Raw genomic sequence first — 14,643 nt, forward strand, 5'->3', positions numbered from 1 at the left:
TAAAATGATCAATGGCATGCTTAGTACATTTTACATACTAAAATTTTGAAATCCAAACTAATTTACACTTACAGAGTATTTTTATTCAGACTACTTTATTCTTGTTATATACTTTTCAAATGCTTAGGTTGGCTAGTGGCTACCTTGTTAGTGCCAGTTTAGATTATTGCCTGACAAGTTCTCTTCTGCCTCTATTTTATGATTTTTCCTTTCTTTCTCTCTTTTTTTTAATAAGACTTTGTTTAGAAGGTTTTAAGAGTAGGGTTGAATGTGGGAGTTATGGGAGACTGAGCCTCAGAGTAGTTCAGAGACCTACTGGGGTCACACGACCTGTAAGTGGAAGAATCACTTTCTGAAGTTTTTCCACCACATGACCTCTTGCTTCCAAATGCCCATCCTATATGTGACCTTCCTTTACATTGTTTGCTACCAGTGCACAATAATGAACTATTTGCTAGTCATTTAATAATGTTAACCCATAGAAAATTATTCAAAAACCTTAAAATAAATCCCAATTTTCTCTGGCACTTAGGGACTTTCCCCACATTTGGGATGAATAGAATTAGAAAATATTTTGCCATTAAAACACAGTTGATGTAGTAGAAAAAGAAACTGCACCTGGACTTAGACAACTGGCCTTCATATTCTAGTTTTGCCCACAGTACGTGACAGTAAGCACTAAGCATCTAGCCCTTCTGGATCTCAGTGTTTTCATCTGTGAAATGGAAGGTCAGAGTGCCTGTGTGACCTATTTTTCAGGCTTATCACAGGTCTCAAATAAAATCACATTCATGCAAATAAGAGTGTAGTGGGGTGAAAAATACCATATAAATGTAAGCACTATTATTTTACAAAACATAAGTAAATTCTTGAAATCCTGGTATGCCCTAGATCCATTCATTCATTTATGTTACAATAACATTGATAATATGTAATCCACTTGCCCTCAAAATCCTAAATCATTACATTCCAGGCAACGCTCCTTCTCAATCAATCCCCAATTTTCTCTGCTCCTCGCTGCACTGCTAGTCTGCTTGATCCAGGCATTTGTCAAAGTGAAAACATTTGGATCGCAGCCCAGCTAGATAAGAGACAAGGAATCAGCACACACATACTTCTGAATGAAGGACTGAGCTGGTGACCTCAGGTAATCAGAGGCCTCTCACCTCCCCAGCAGAGCACATTTGTACCACACCATAGCTCCTGGGCTGCCACATACAGCATGCTAATCATATGTGTAAGGCTGTGTGTATGTGGGTTGCCAAGACTCAAGAATAGGTTATGCTCTGGTAGGTAAATCCATTAGATCCATGCTAGATGTATAGGATAAACATGCGTCATATTGCATCAGAAAAAAAGGTAGTGCTTTCTTTTTCATATCATTTGGCAGGAATGTTCGCTATTAAAGTGGCAGTATTTGGTGTAGAGAATTTTCTCTTTATTCAATGAGGACAGTAGAGGGGAAGAAAAATCTGGCACCAAACACTAATATGCACCTAAAGTAGTACTAATGATGATGGTTATAATAATGATGGGAATAGGAGCTGCTACTTTCTCAATGTTAGTAATATGTTATTTTGATTAAAATATGAAATATTAAAATATTAAATTGCAAGGCATTGTCCAGATTTATTCACTGCTCTTCAGAGAGCAAATGCACAGTGACAGAAAGTTTTTAATAAAAATAGCAAGTGCACCTAGAATAAGTAGTGTTAACCAAATAACTATCACTGATATCATTTACATGTCATGTTTCAAAAGATGAATGTGTTGTCTTAATTTGTGTTGTAGACACCACAACAGGGTCTCCAAGCATTTAAATAAAACAGAAACAGTTCATTAGAACAGAAGGAAACTATTGGAATATATTGGTCACAACTTGCTTGCAAGCATTTCTGACAGCAGCCCTCTGTTGAGGAGAAAATTGCACAAATTGCCAGTTATTATCATTTTTAATAAATAAGCCTTCTATCCTCTCTCTTCCTCCCTCCCTCTGGCTTCTTTGCAATTGTGTTCAACAAGCATATTTTCAGTGGGACCATTTCTATTACAGAGTGATTGAGCTCTGATTTACACATCAATTACCCACCTTCATGGACATTTTCATGCTCCCCTAGCTGACATCAATGAAGCATAACTGCGTAAACGCTTTATTTCATACCAGTTTTGGATAACTGAGACTGATAACTAATCATATAGAGAGACGATGTGCTATAATACAGGAAACAATAAATGCTTCCCTTTGAAAATCTCATCTATTCTTTATGAGCTCAGCGATCGCATACTTATCTCAGTCAACCATTTCTTTCTGCAAGGATCTTCCTCTCACTTGGTACCTCTAGTGAAATTAGGGTTTTACCCTCAAACACAAGAATTTGCAAAAAAACAAATTATATCTTGCCAACTCTCCAAAGAGCAGAAAATTTGACTACTTTCCTATCAGTGCTGTAGACCAATTTCACCAAACATCCCATGGACAATCCATGGACCCAAGCTTGGCTGCATCTATAATGTCTTACACATTTATCTCCGGGGATCCTCTCCAACACCACTTAGTTATTTTGCAATAGATCCACCTTCTTTTTTGAATGATGAATTTCCTGAAAGCTCATGTTCTTTTTCTTTTTCCTGAGCACTAAACATGGTGCCTGGAATGACATAGGCATCCAGTCTGTTTGTTGACTACATAGACAAATTAATTCATGTATTAATGAATATCTCTGTTAATATTTGTAACTGAACTTGGGCAGAAAAATATGTTTGCCTGTCATTTGTTCATTCGTTCAGTCAAAAAATGTTCATCAATTGCTGAACACTGAGTTTGGCACATATCCAGATAAATGGGAAGCAGAAATGCATTATTCCTCCCAAGTGACAGTTTCATTTAACACCCACAAGTTCTCTGAGACACAGCAGGAAAGGGGTAAAGAAGAATGAATTGGAAAGGAGTGTAATGCTGGAGTAGAGAGAGGAGACTGGATAGTAGTGCAGTGCAGACACATCTTAAGGTCAAGATTAGTTGTACTCACCTTCATGAGGCCCAGCGTTGTCACTGTGAACTAGCTCAGAAACGAAACTTGAGGGTGTATTTGTTTGCTAGGGTGGTTGTAACAAATCACCACAGACCAGGATGATTCAAATAACATATTTTTGGTTTTACAATTGTGAAGGTTAGGAATCTAAAATCAAGGTGTTGATAGATTGGTACGTTTTGATGTCTGTGAGGAAGAATCTGTTCTACCCATTTCTACTTGTGTCCTGGCAGTCTTTGGCATTCTTTGGCTTATGAAGCATTGCCCCAGTCTCTGTCCTTGCCTTCACATGGCATTCTCCCTGTGTGTCTATGTTTTCTTTCATATATCTTCATTTTGTTTTGTATTGTTTTGACATTTCCTCATTTTTTTTAAAGATGCCAGTCTTATAAGAAGATTAGGAGTCCACCTATTCCACTATGATCTCCTCTTAACTAATTAACATTTGCAACCACCCTCTTTCTAAATAAGATCACTTTCTGAGGTACTAGGAGTCAGGACTAAAACATATGAATTTTGGGGTGACACAATTCAACTCACAGCAGGAGGCTACCTGGTTTTAGTCAGGCACTTCTCAGGATAGAAGGGAGAAGTATAAGCCATGGGTAGATCACACCTATAGGTCCATGTGAGAAAACCAGCCCGGGGTCATAACAAGTTTCAGAGAGTAAGAGAAGTAGGCTGTGCCTAGGGTTCTCAGCTGAGGCCAGAGCTCTGTGGGGGTGCAGCGTCCAAAGAGGCAAGGGCCAAAAGGTTAAGCTTGCAGGGGGTAGAATTTGCTTGGGTAAAATTAGTGAATGCATTTGGATCAAAGGGTTTGGTGAGACATGAAAACAGAGTCAGCTTAAAATTGTCAATTATAAACTGCTCCTTAAGGGCATTAATTTCCTTAGTTTAAAAGTAATTAAGAATACTATTTCTGAGAAAATATTGTTTTAAATTAAGTAGTTATTGAACTTGCCTTGCTTATAGCTAACCAAAACTAAAACACCTTTTAAAAGTGTCATTTATGAGGAGCCAGAAGGTTATATTAAGACTTTGACTTGGAAAAGAATTCCTGATATTTAATGAGCATCGAGAGGAAATGCCTCAGGTAGCTTTTTCCTACTTTGAATGACAGAGTTGTTCTGTGTAGGTTGGCTGCAGAAGCAACTGGTATGGAGCTCAGGATGAGGCACATGGGGGAAGTAGGTCTCACTGGGAAAGCACAGGGGCAGAGGACCAAGCAGAATCTTGGACCTCCAAGCCTGGCACCATGCCTGCCTTGCCAGACAGGAAGTTTGGAGAATGCCACAGAAACAGAGACCAAAGTCTAGGAGGAGACAGAAGTTCAGGAGGATAGCAAGGATAACAATGACTATGACATTGATTCCTAAGCTGCACCATAGATTCTACATACTGAACCTCTCCTGAAGTCACAATTCAAACAAACCACAGAGTTCTTTCAAGCCATCACAAGTACTCAAAGCCCGTCATTGCTTCCTTTATGCCTCCTCTCCCATGGATCCATGCAACATTTCTGATTATGGAAAACATATTCACATTTCCTTGAAGTAAACTAAGATTTAGATCTAGCAGCTCTTTAAAGCTCAGCATTGCTGTCAACTCTGATTAATTTAGAGAGAGAATTATAAATGAGATAAGTTTGACTTGACACTAAAGAGTGCATGAAGAAATACTGAGAGAAACATGAAGAAACACGAAAATAATAAATTGTTACCTTTGATTGGCAATGAGGAACAGGGTGGATGCTGACAAGGGGGGAGCAAGAATGTTTTATAACATTTTGAATTTAATATAGTTTAAATTTTCAAACCTATTCAAAACCCATAAATATATGAATGAATACATTTACTTTATTCTCTGGTTATGTATTGTCTTGCTTTGTGCTATTCATTCAAAGACCCTGCTGGTCTTCAGGATGTATTCTTTTTTAGAATGATAAATCTTTTTTTTTAATATCTAAATATCTTTATTTATTTATTTATATTTATGTGGTGCTGGGGATCAAACCCAGTGCCTTGCACACGCTAGGCAAGCATGTGCTAGGCTGAGCCACAATCCCATTTCAGGAAGTATGTTTGTAAGCTCCTGAATTATGCAACTATTGGAAGCTCTCTTGGTTTTGTCATTCTGAATGTGAGGAGCCTGTAAAGCACTGTTTTCTGTTATTTATGGGCAGTGATCAATTAGGAGTGACAGTGATAACCAAATCTCATATTAAGGAATGGGCCAGAACTAAAGTAATTTTAAATGATTTTCTATAAAAATTGAAATCAAACAGGTAATCTAGGCAAAGGTTAGTAAAGCAGACCATAAACTCAGGGATCCATTGATATTATGATTGTGTAATGGAGTCTTCTTATAGTGGGACATGTGCATATGGAAGAAAAGAGTTTGAAGGAGATGAGGGCAGAGAGTCACAGAGTTATAAAAGGTGACTGATACATTCTAAGTTGCCTAGGAAAGGGTCTCTATTTTTGCGGAGTAAGACAACCGTATCATGTAGGGAGGGATACGGGGCATATCTCTTAGCCAAGGATGAAAAGAATTTACTTTCACAGCATAGACTTTTTTAGAGTACATTTTAAAGGGTTTCCTGAAAGTTGTTGCTGCCCTGAGTACTACTGCTGGCAGAAGGGAACTTTTGGGTTGCTAGAGTCATGATCACTGTATAGAAAAGCAGCATTTCCATTAAAATGGAATCCTCTAAAAATGGAGTTTTATTGTATTTCTACAGTATTGTTGATGATCAATATCCATTTGAGTGTCTACCTGTGCTTACTTTACAGAGGGATCTATACCATGATCCAAAAGCCCTTTATAAACCATGATATTCTACAGGGAATTTAGATTTGAGATGTACTCCCTGGGTCAATTGCACTGTGCCAGTTGTGTGAGAAGAGTTTATATGTGTGGATGTGCCTGAAAGTGCCCTTCTTTTCTGTAAGAAATACTAGCATCTTCTTTTGACTCACAGGGTGGCCTCTGGATTCTGTTAGTGTTATTGGTGTTGTTCTGCATGACAAGTCTATTTTTGTAATAACTGTATTCACCTTCAAGGCATTTCTCCCAACATATATCAGCAATGCAGATATTTGTGTAATATAATATATCCTTTTCTCAATGGGACCTGGCCTCTGATTTAACATTATGTAATAAAGAATTAAATTACTCTTGTCATATAAAGTCCACCAGATGTAGGCGCATACAAATGGATAAAATAAAGAAATTTATCTATGAATGATCATTTCATGTGTGGAGACTAGAAGTTGTTGTGTATGGGATGCCTGGGACACACCTGGGAGATTCTAATACAATTGGTCTAACATGTGACCTGGACATGGGGTTTTATAAAATCTTCCCTAGATGATTCCAAACTGGAATAGCAACCAAACTGGGGAACCATGTTATAAAAGAAATATTTAGAAATATGTTAATTTTGAAATGTAGTATATTAAAAGTTAGGTCAATATTAACTTATGAATTTAGCTCATTTATTCATCAATTTGGTGCCTCTATATCAAAGATCATGTATGAGTTAATACAGAAAATTTTTCAAAGTATAGCTAATGAAATATACCTTATCTTAGTCTGTTACCAGAGAGAATTTAAACCTTAGCAGTCATGAAATTTTGCTACAGGTGCAGTGTGCTGAAGGTCAGTGGTAAAGCACTTGCTTAGTATGCATTAAGCCCTGGATTTGATCCCCAACAATGTAAAACCAAAAACCACCCAGCAAATAAAATGAAGAAATTTTGCTCTGATTTTTAGAGAGTAAAGAGAAATTATAAAAGTTATATGTAAATGTTTTTGACATTTGCAGGTCTTGTGGTAGTCTTAGACCTTTGAATGAACACTGGATTGGGAACCAGTCCATGTCTTGCCAGTTTTCTAGGTATTACTCATATCAAATGAGTTAATGTGCGGTAAAACTTTGTGTGATGAAGGCAAATCATGATCTCCCCCATTCATTGTGAACAGCCCCTGGTAGTTGTCAGAAACCTTTCTCATTCACTGTCACGCTCCACCTTTAGACTGACTGTGTGAAGAGAAAACATGAAATTTATTTTGATTTTAGGCAAGAGAAAACCAAGGTTTGTAAATGTAAAAGGATTTATTAATGATCGAGCATCTTGTAAGTGAAAGAGATAGAGCCCATCCCAAATCTCAAAATTTGTATAACATCATTTCTGGACATAGAGCAAATTTCTTTAAAGCTTTCCTCCAAACAACAACAAAACATCTTTCTTTGATGGGTGTCAGGTTAGTTTTTTTGCTGGGTTTTTATCATGCCCAAATGTATTAAACTATCTTTTCTACTTCAGTGTTTGGTATTTGTTAGGGAGATTACAACATTACTTTGGGAGTTTGGTAGGCTAGTCAAAATATTTTTGTCCAAAATCTAAACTGTGGCCTATTTTTTAAAAGAAGAACCTAAATTTCCTTCACAACATGTGCATTTGACATTGCCTGTTTATGTACAGAAAGGTTCTTTGTGTTTGTCTGTAGGATGTGATAAGTGAATTACAAGACTCTGACCTTGAGGAATAAAAAGTTTAATGGGAAACAGAGAATCCTAGCTAAACCATTAAAAACACGTAAGACTGAGCCCTTCTAATGAATATGGAGTGACACAAGACTGAGACTGTCCATACAGTAGAATGTTATTCAACTCAAAAAATAAATGAAGTACAGATTCATGCTACAACATAGATATGTCCTGAAAACATTATGTTCAGTGGAAGAAGCCGGACAGAAAATATATGTATATGAAGTATCCAGAATAGGAAAATTTATTCAGAGTAAAAGTAGATTAGTGGTTTCCTAAGACTGGGCTGGATGAGGGGATTGCAGGGCAGGATGATCCCTAAAAGATGCAAGACTTCATTTGGGGCTGATGAAATTTTTCTAAAATCATATCATGGCAATGGTTGCAAAATTCTGTGAGTATACTAAATGACTGTATTTTGTGCTTTAAATGGGTGAGATTATATGGTTTGTGAATTGTATCTCAATAAAGTCATTATAATAAAAAGAGAGGACTCGAAGAGAAGGGGAATAAGTGAGATAGAAACAAAGCAAGAGAGGTGACCCTTGGAGGGTCTGTCTGACTCCCTGGAAGGTGATTAGATAGGCTTGAGCTGAATCTCTGCTACCATCTTCAGAAGTGGAGGGAATGAGATGACCCCAAGGTGTCCCTACACTGGAATAAGAAGTCTGTTTCAAGCAAGACTACTGGAATTACTGGTGTCAACATCATTTTTTAAAGTACAGATTTAAGAGAACCACAAGAATAAGCACTGGTCCATTTCCCTAAGACCAAAAGAATAATGGAATGGCCTGATGGACATCCATCAGACTTTTAGAGTACATATACCATGTGTTTCCTCTCCTTTCTATTCCCATTGATTTTTCACAAGAGCCAGTGTTTATGGAGAGACCATTTGCTGAAGAGTGCTGTTGTGTGCTGAGTTCTTCATGAGTCCTGCTGTCTAAATATAATCTGGGAGGTTCCATTGATTTTGAAAATCCCCTTTCAAGTCCTTATTACCTCTCAGTCTATAATCCACACCTCCAGATCTGAGGCTTTCATGTCTATTTCCTATATGTATGAAATAATTATTGCCCACATTAGCTTTTTTATTTTGTAGTTTTTTATATAGCACTTCAGGTTTAGGTGCTTATGGATATTAACAGAGAAAATATTTAACTTGATGTTGATATTGAAACTGTTGGATGGAAGGGATTTTCTCTTAACAAGCAGAAGCTATATAAAGATTAGTAAGTGTCGATTCAAACTAGGACTTGATATTAAAAAAACTCTAGAACATGGACTGAGGATAAAACTCCACACATTTTATAGAATGTATATATTCATTCAGGAGAAAGAGTGAGTTATAGTGTATGTTTGTCCCTTAGGTGAATTAAATATGTATTTTTATACTTTTACAAAGATATTAGCCAAAACAGAGGCATTTAGTGCAGTTGGACTAGAGTGCAGTAAATCCTACATTAGTTAGCAGTATTTTAAAACAAACTTGTCATTTTAAAACATCAGTGTTTTAAATGTTCCCCCAAGTAGCTTTGTAAAGTAACCAAATTAGGTGAACAATGATTATTGAGATTCATGAAGTATTCAAGCCAAATAGGCTTAAACTGGTTTTTACTCTCCCTACCCCAGCCTCTTCCCCACAGATGCAGTTAATTTTTATAATCCCTTTAGGGTCTGTACATTTTGATATAAGGAAACTGATATTTTTTTTCTATACTCAAATCCAAATTAAATTCCTGAAGTTTTTCCCTACTGGCAATTTCTAATAAAATACAATTCTAAGTAAAGTTGACCAACGGAGTGCAAATGAGGCTCATATTTATTCTGGAATGTGATGGCAACACCAGAGGCAGAAGGATAAACCATGAGTATTGGGAAAAGAGCTAGTTTGGGAACCAGAAAACCTGGGTTTCAGCCTCCTAATTCTCCCACAAACCTGCTAGGCCTAGTATGTTTTTTTTTTTTTTTTTTTTACTTTAATTTCCCCATCTGTAAAATGAGGGCACCACAACTAGATGATTACTAAAGTGTCTTCTTGCTTTAACAACTCTGTTCTAAAAGACAAGCCTCCATTGTTGCCCAAGTGAGCTACCACTGTGAGCTAATGAAAATGGCATAATTGAACTCTCTAGATTTTAGTGAATCTACATGTGCCCTAGGTTTTATTATCCCATGAAGGTAGCTTGGGTTTCTTGTATACAAAATGAGGGTTACCTCCATACAAGAACAAGTTTAAGGACAAGGATAGGGGAACATCTGAGAGAAGACAATAAGGAGAAGAAATTACTTGAACCTGAAGATGGAAGAAAAACAGATTCAAATCTTCTTTTGCCACTGGTTTGATGAGAACTTGGGATAGCTCCCGTCATTTTCTGGGTACCTTAGTTTCCTCCTGTAAAGAGTTTCTGTTTTGGGAGGTCAGGGAAGCATACATGCAGGTAAAATCACAGCCACCATAAAAGCCCCATGATAGGGAGAAGTTTCTCAGCATCTTACCTGGCACCAGAGTGATTAACAGAAGACCTTAATGGAACTTCTTCTTCTTTGTGTCCTTTGTCTATCAGCTAGTATGGATGTAGCAAATTAGTGATTCCAAAAGATAGGCTGTAGAGAGAGAAAACAAAAACCTTTGGTTAATTAACCCAGAGAGTAAATTTGGTTTGGAGTAGTAGTCAGTGGATTTCATATCATCCTAATGTGACAGATTTCATTATATCCAGGAAAAAAGTATTGACAAAACATCCTTACATCCTAAGAGTGCTAAGTCCTATCATTGAGTCTTTGGCTTATCTTCTCAATAGGAAGATGGCTTTTCACACTGACAGGCCCGATTCATCCTGTCCTCATTACTGCGAATAAACTCGGATTGTTCAGACCAATAATATGATGAATGATTCCGATTTCTGGCTTGAGCATTTCTTTGTAGGTATGGAGCACGTTTTCCTTCAGAAAACAAGCCTGGGAGTATAAAGCCACATCAAGTCATCAGGGGACAGACATATGCTTTCCTACAGCCTCTGCAGGGCTCACAGGTTCAAACACAACCTGCCTGAATCATAAGAACTTTAATTGAGTAGATAAAGAGGTCCTCATAATTATAAACTGCAGTAGGTATAACAAGAGGCTAAATACATAGCTGTGGTTTTAATTAGCTGGTGCTTCAAATTAGTAATGTTGGTTTCAGTCAGAAATCAGTGACGTTGTACACTGAAAGCCTCATCACCATGTAGTTCATTCCTCATTAGACCTCGCCATGTGAAGCTTTCAATACAATACCATGCTGAGAGAGAAAGGAAAAAGTTGGAGCTATTTGGTTGCCTTCCAAGAGCAGTGGAACTCTATGGAGAGGAAATTCATTCTCACCAGAGATATGAGAATTAACTGTTCTTTGTTAGATGTGTTAAAAAATGCAGCAGGCAGTTTTGCTTGCAACAGATAACACCCGTGTGCACACTCAATCTGCTATTCAAATTTGCGTCTGGAATTTGGTAGCTAATGAACTGATGCAAAATGCAGCCAAGAGCCTCCTAACAAATCAAAGCCAGGTCTAAAGCCCTGAAAGTGCCCTTACTGCTGGCCACTTGAAGGGTTGTCATGCAAGTTGAAGCACGTTTCCTTTTCTTCTCCTTCTCCTTTTTTTTCTCCTTCAGGGTTTTAATTATATCTTTCCCTCAGAGGAGAAAGAAGGTAGTTTGCAAAGCCAAGAGACCAAAGCACTTCAGTTCTCTTCGTGGGAGAATTAAATGTGATCTATGGGCCTGTCATTCTGAGCTGTCAGGTGCATGAAATGAACAGATAACTGGAAAACTGACATCTTGCTCACATTACTCAAAGCAAGAGACTTTGGTTCTCGTTTGTGTGTGGAGAATCATCTGCTAAGGAAGGCCAAAATATTAGTTGTCCCTTTTCTCCTTTGCCACAAATCCTCCCCCCACCTCTAAATATTGGTTTAATTTGTTACTCTACTCCTGCCCTTGGCACTCTGTCTTTCTTACATTTTGATAAATTGATGGGATTGGACTACCCTTGCCTGATATGTGGTGTCAGGCACAATCTGGTGCTGCACACTTAGTGGGCTGCAAATGTCACTACACCTGTTTGATTGCATATCAGCCCCCAACATGAAGACAGTGGGCACTTGGCAACTACTTGAAGTTCTGATCTTAACTTGTACATGGGAATGAAAGATAATACCAAAAAGCATAATATCTCTGAAGGGCATCTGAGAGTACAAATGGTAGGCTGCCTTCCAGTATCTGAACTTGACATCTTTCAGACAGGCAGAGAGGTGAGGCCCAGGCATTGGGTAGGTATCTTTTGAGGTTTTCTTTGCCTTCCTCATTCAGCAATAATATTTGCTGAACATACTCATGAGTGGCCAAGTGAACACTTCTGTGTCCAGCACTGTTTGTATTTTCAAAGTGTCAGTGCATTTAAAAAAAAAAAAACCTATAGATGTTGCCACCATCTTAAAATGGAAAAAAGAAATGAGTTTTGTTTATCCAGAAGATATGGCTATTAAAGACACTTTGAATTTGACAGTTCAAGAATTCCTGTGGAGAAAGGAGGATAATTAAGTGTAGTGACATAATACACTCTCTATATATCAATAGCTAGTTTAACTGCGTAGCTAATTCATACTCTAGGCTCTTATTTTCTATTTTATTTATTTATTTTTTTTATTGGTTGCTCAAAACATTACAAAGCTCTTGACATATCATATTTCATACATAAGCTTCAAGTGAGTTATGAACTCCCATTTTTACCCCAAACACAGATTGCAAAATCATATCAGTTACACATCCACATTTTTACATAATGCCATACTAGTAACTGTTGTATTCTGCTACCTTTCCTATCCTATACTATCCCCCCTCCCCTCCCCTCCCATCTTCTCTCTCTACCCCATCTACTGTAATTCATTTCTCTCCTTGTTTATTTTCCCATTCCCCTCACAGCCTCTTATATGTAATTTTGTATAACAATGAGGGTCTCCCTCCATTTCCATGCAATTCCCCTTTTCTCTCCCTTTCCCTCCCCCTTCATGTCTCTGTTTAATGTTAATCTTTTCTTCCTGCTCTTCCTCCCTGCTCTATTCTTAGTTGCTCTCATTATATCAAAGAAGACATTTGGTATTTGTTTTTTAGGGATTGGCTAGCTTCACTAAGCATAATCTGCTCTAGTGCCATCCATTTCCCTGCAAATTCCATGATTTTGTCATTTTTTAGTGCTGTGTAATACTCCATGGTGTATAGATGCCACATTTTTTTAATCCATTCATCCATTGAAGGGCATCTGGGTTGGTTCCACAGTCTAGCTATTGTGAATTGTGCTGCTATGAACACTGATGTGGCAGTATCCCTGTAGTACGCTCTTTTAAGGTCTTCAGGGAATAGTCCGAGAAGGGCGATAGCTGGGTCAAATGGTGGTTCCATTCCCAGCTTTCCCAGGAATCTCCATACTGCTTTCCAAATTGGCCACACCAATTTGCAGGCCTACCAGCAATGTACAAGTGTACCCTTTTCTCCACATCCTCGCCAGCACTTGTTGTTGTTGGACTTCATAATGGCTGCCAATCTTACTGGAGTGAGATGGTATCTTAGGGTGGTTTTGATTTGCATTTCTCTGACTGCTAGAGATGGTGAGCATTTTTTCATGTACTTGTTGATTGATTGTATGTCCTCCTCTGAGAAGTGTCTGTTTAGGTCCTTGGCCCATTTGTTGATTGGGTTATTTGTTATCATGTTGTCTAATTTTTTGAGTTCTTTGTATACTCTGGATATTAGGGCTCTATCTGAAGTGTGAGGAGTAAAAATTTGTTCCCATGATGTAGGCTCCCTATTTACCTCTCTTATTGTTTCTCTTGCTGTGAAAAAGCTTTTTAGTTTAAGTAAGTCCCATTTGTTGATTCTTGTTATTAACTCTTGTGCTATGGGTGTCCTATTAAGGAATTTGGAGCCCGACCCTACACTATGTAGATCGGGGCCAACTTTTTCTTCTATCAGACGCAGAGTCTCTGATTTGATATCAAGGTCTTTGATCCATTTTGAGTTAACTTTTGTGCAAGGTGAGAGGAGAGGATTTAGTTTCATTTTGTTGCATATGGATTTCCAGTTTTCCCAACACCATTTGTTGAAGATGCTATCCTTCCTCCATTGCATGCTTTTAGCCCCTTTATCAAATATAAGATAGTTATAACTTTGTGGATTAGTCTCTGTGTCCTCTATTCTGTACCATTGGTCCACCCGCCTGTTTTGGTACCAGTACCATGCTGTTTTTGTTACTATTGTTCTGTAATATAGTTTGAAGTCTGGTATCGCAATACCGCCTGATTCACACTTCCTGCTTAGTATTGCTTTTGCTATTCTGGGTCTTTTATTTTTCCATATGAATTTCATGATTGCTTTATCTATTTCTACAAGAAGTGCCATTGGGATTTTGATTGGCATTGCATTAAACCTATAGAGAACTTTTGGTAATATCGCCATTTTGATGATGTTAGTTCTGTCTAGGCTCTTATTTTGTAAATTAAAATTATGATATTCATGAGAAAATTAGCCTGCCAATGACAGGTATTAAGGTCTTGGATGTATTCAAAACCTGTTGACTATACTTTTATATTGGTAATTCTCTTGTAATTCCTTTAGCTGTTATGCTCATGTGCATGTCAAGTATTTAATTAATTCTTAACATTGTAAGATGAACATGGGAAAGAAAACCAACATTTACAGAGCACCTGGTTGATAGGCATTTTATATATATTTATATAATTTAAGTTTGCTCAGTGTGTATGTACTCACTTTGAATTAGCCTAACATAAAAAGCAGAAGAAAAAAAAACAGTGGACAAAATCCACTACAGGTTGAGTATTCCTTATCATGTGAATATTCATATGAACTTTACTTACACACTTAGCCTGAAGGTAACTTTATAAAATATTTTAGTGTGCCTAAATTTTACCTGTTCCCCATGACCTGAAGTCAGATGTGGAATTTTTCACTTGTAGCATCATATCAGCACTTGAAACGTTTTGGATTGGGGAAAACTATGAATTTC

The 14,643-nt window shown here is 37.5% G+C and overlaps 1 protein-coding gene across 6 annotated transcripts in view; it reads left to right on the forward strand.

Moving 5' to 3' along the window:
- AFF2 (ALF transcription elongation factor 2) overlaps positions 1-14,643 on the forward strand; it is a gene marked incomplete at both ends in the record, with an annotated part of 507,666 nt that overhangs the window by 164,927 nt on the left and 328,096 nt on the right. The gene's annotated exons all lie outside the window — the stretch shown is intronic.

Source organism: Spermophilus citellus (genome assembly GCF_964194105.1).
Source record: "Spermophilus citellus genome assembly, chromosome: X".
Lineage (NCBI taxonomy): Eukaryota > Metazoa > Chordata > Mammalia > Rodentia > Sciuridae > Spermophilus > Spermophilus citellus.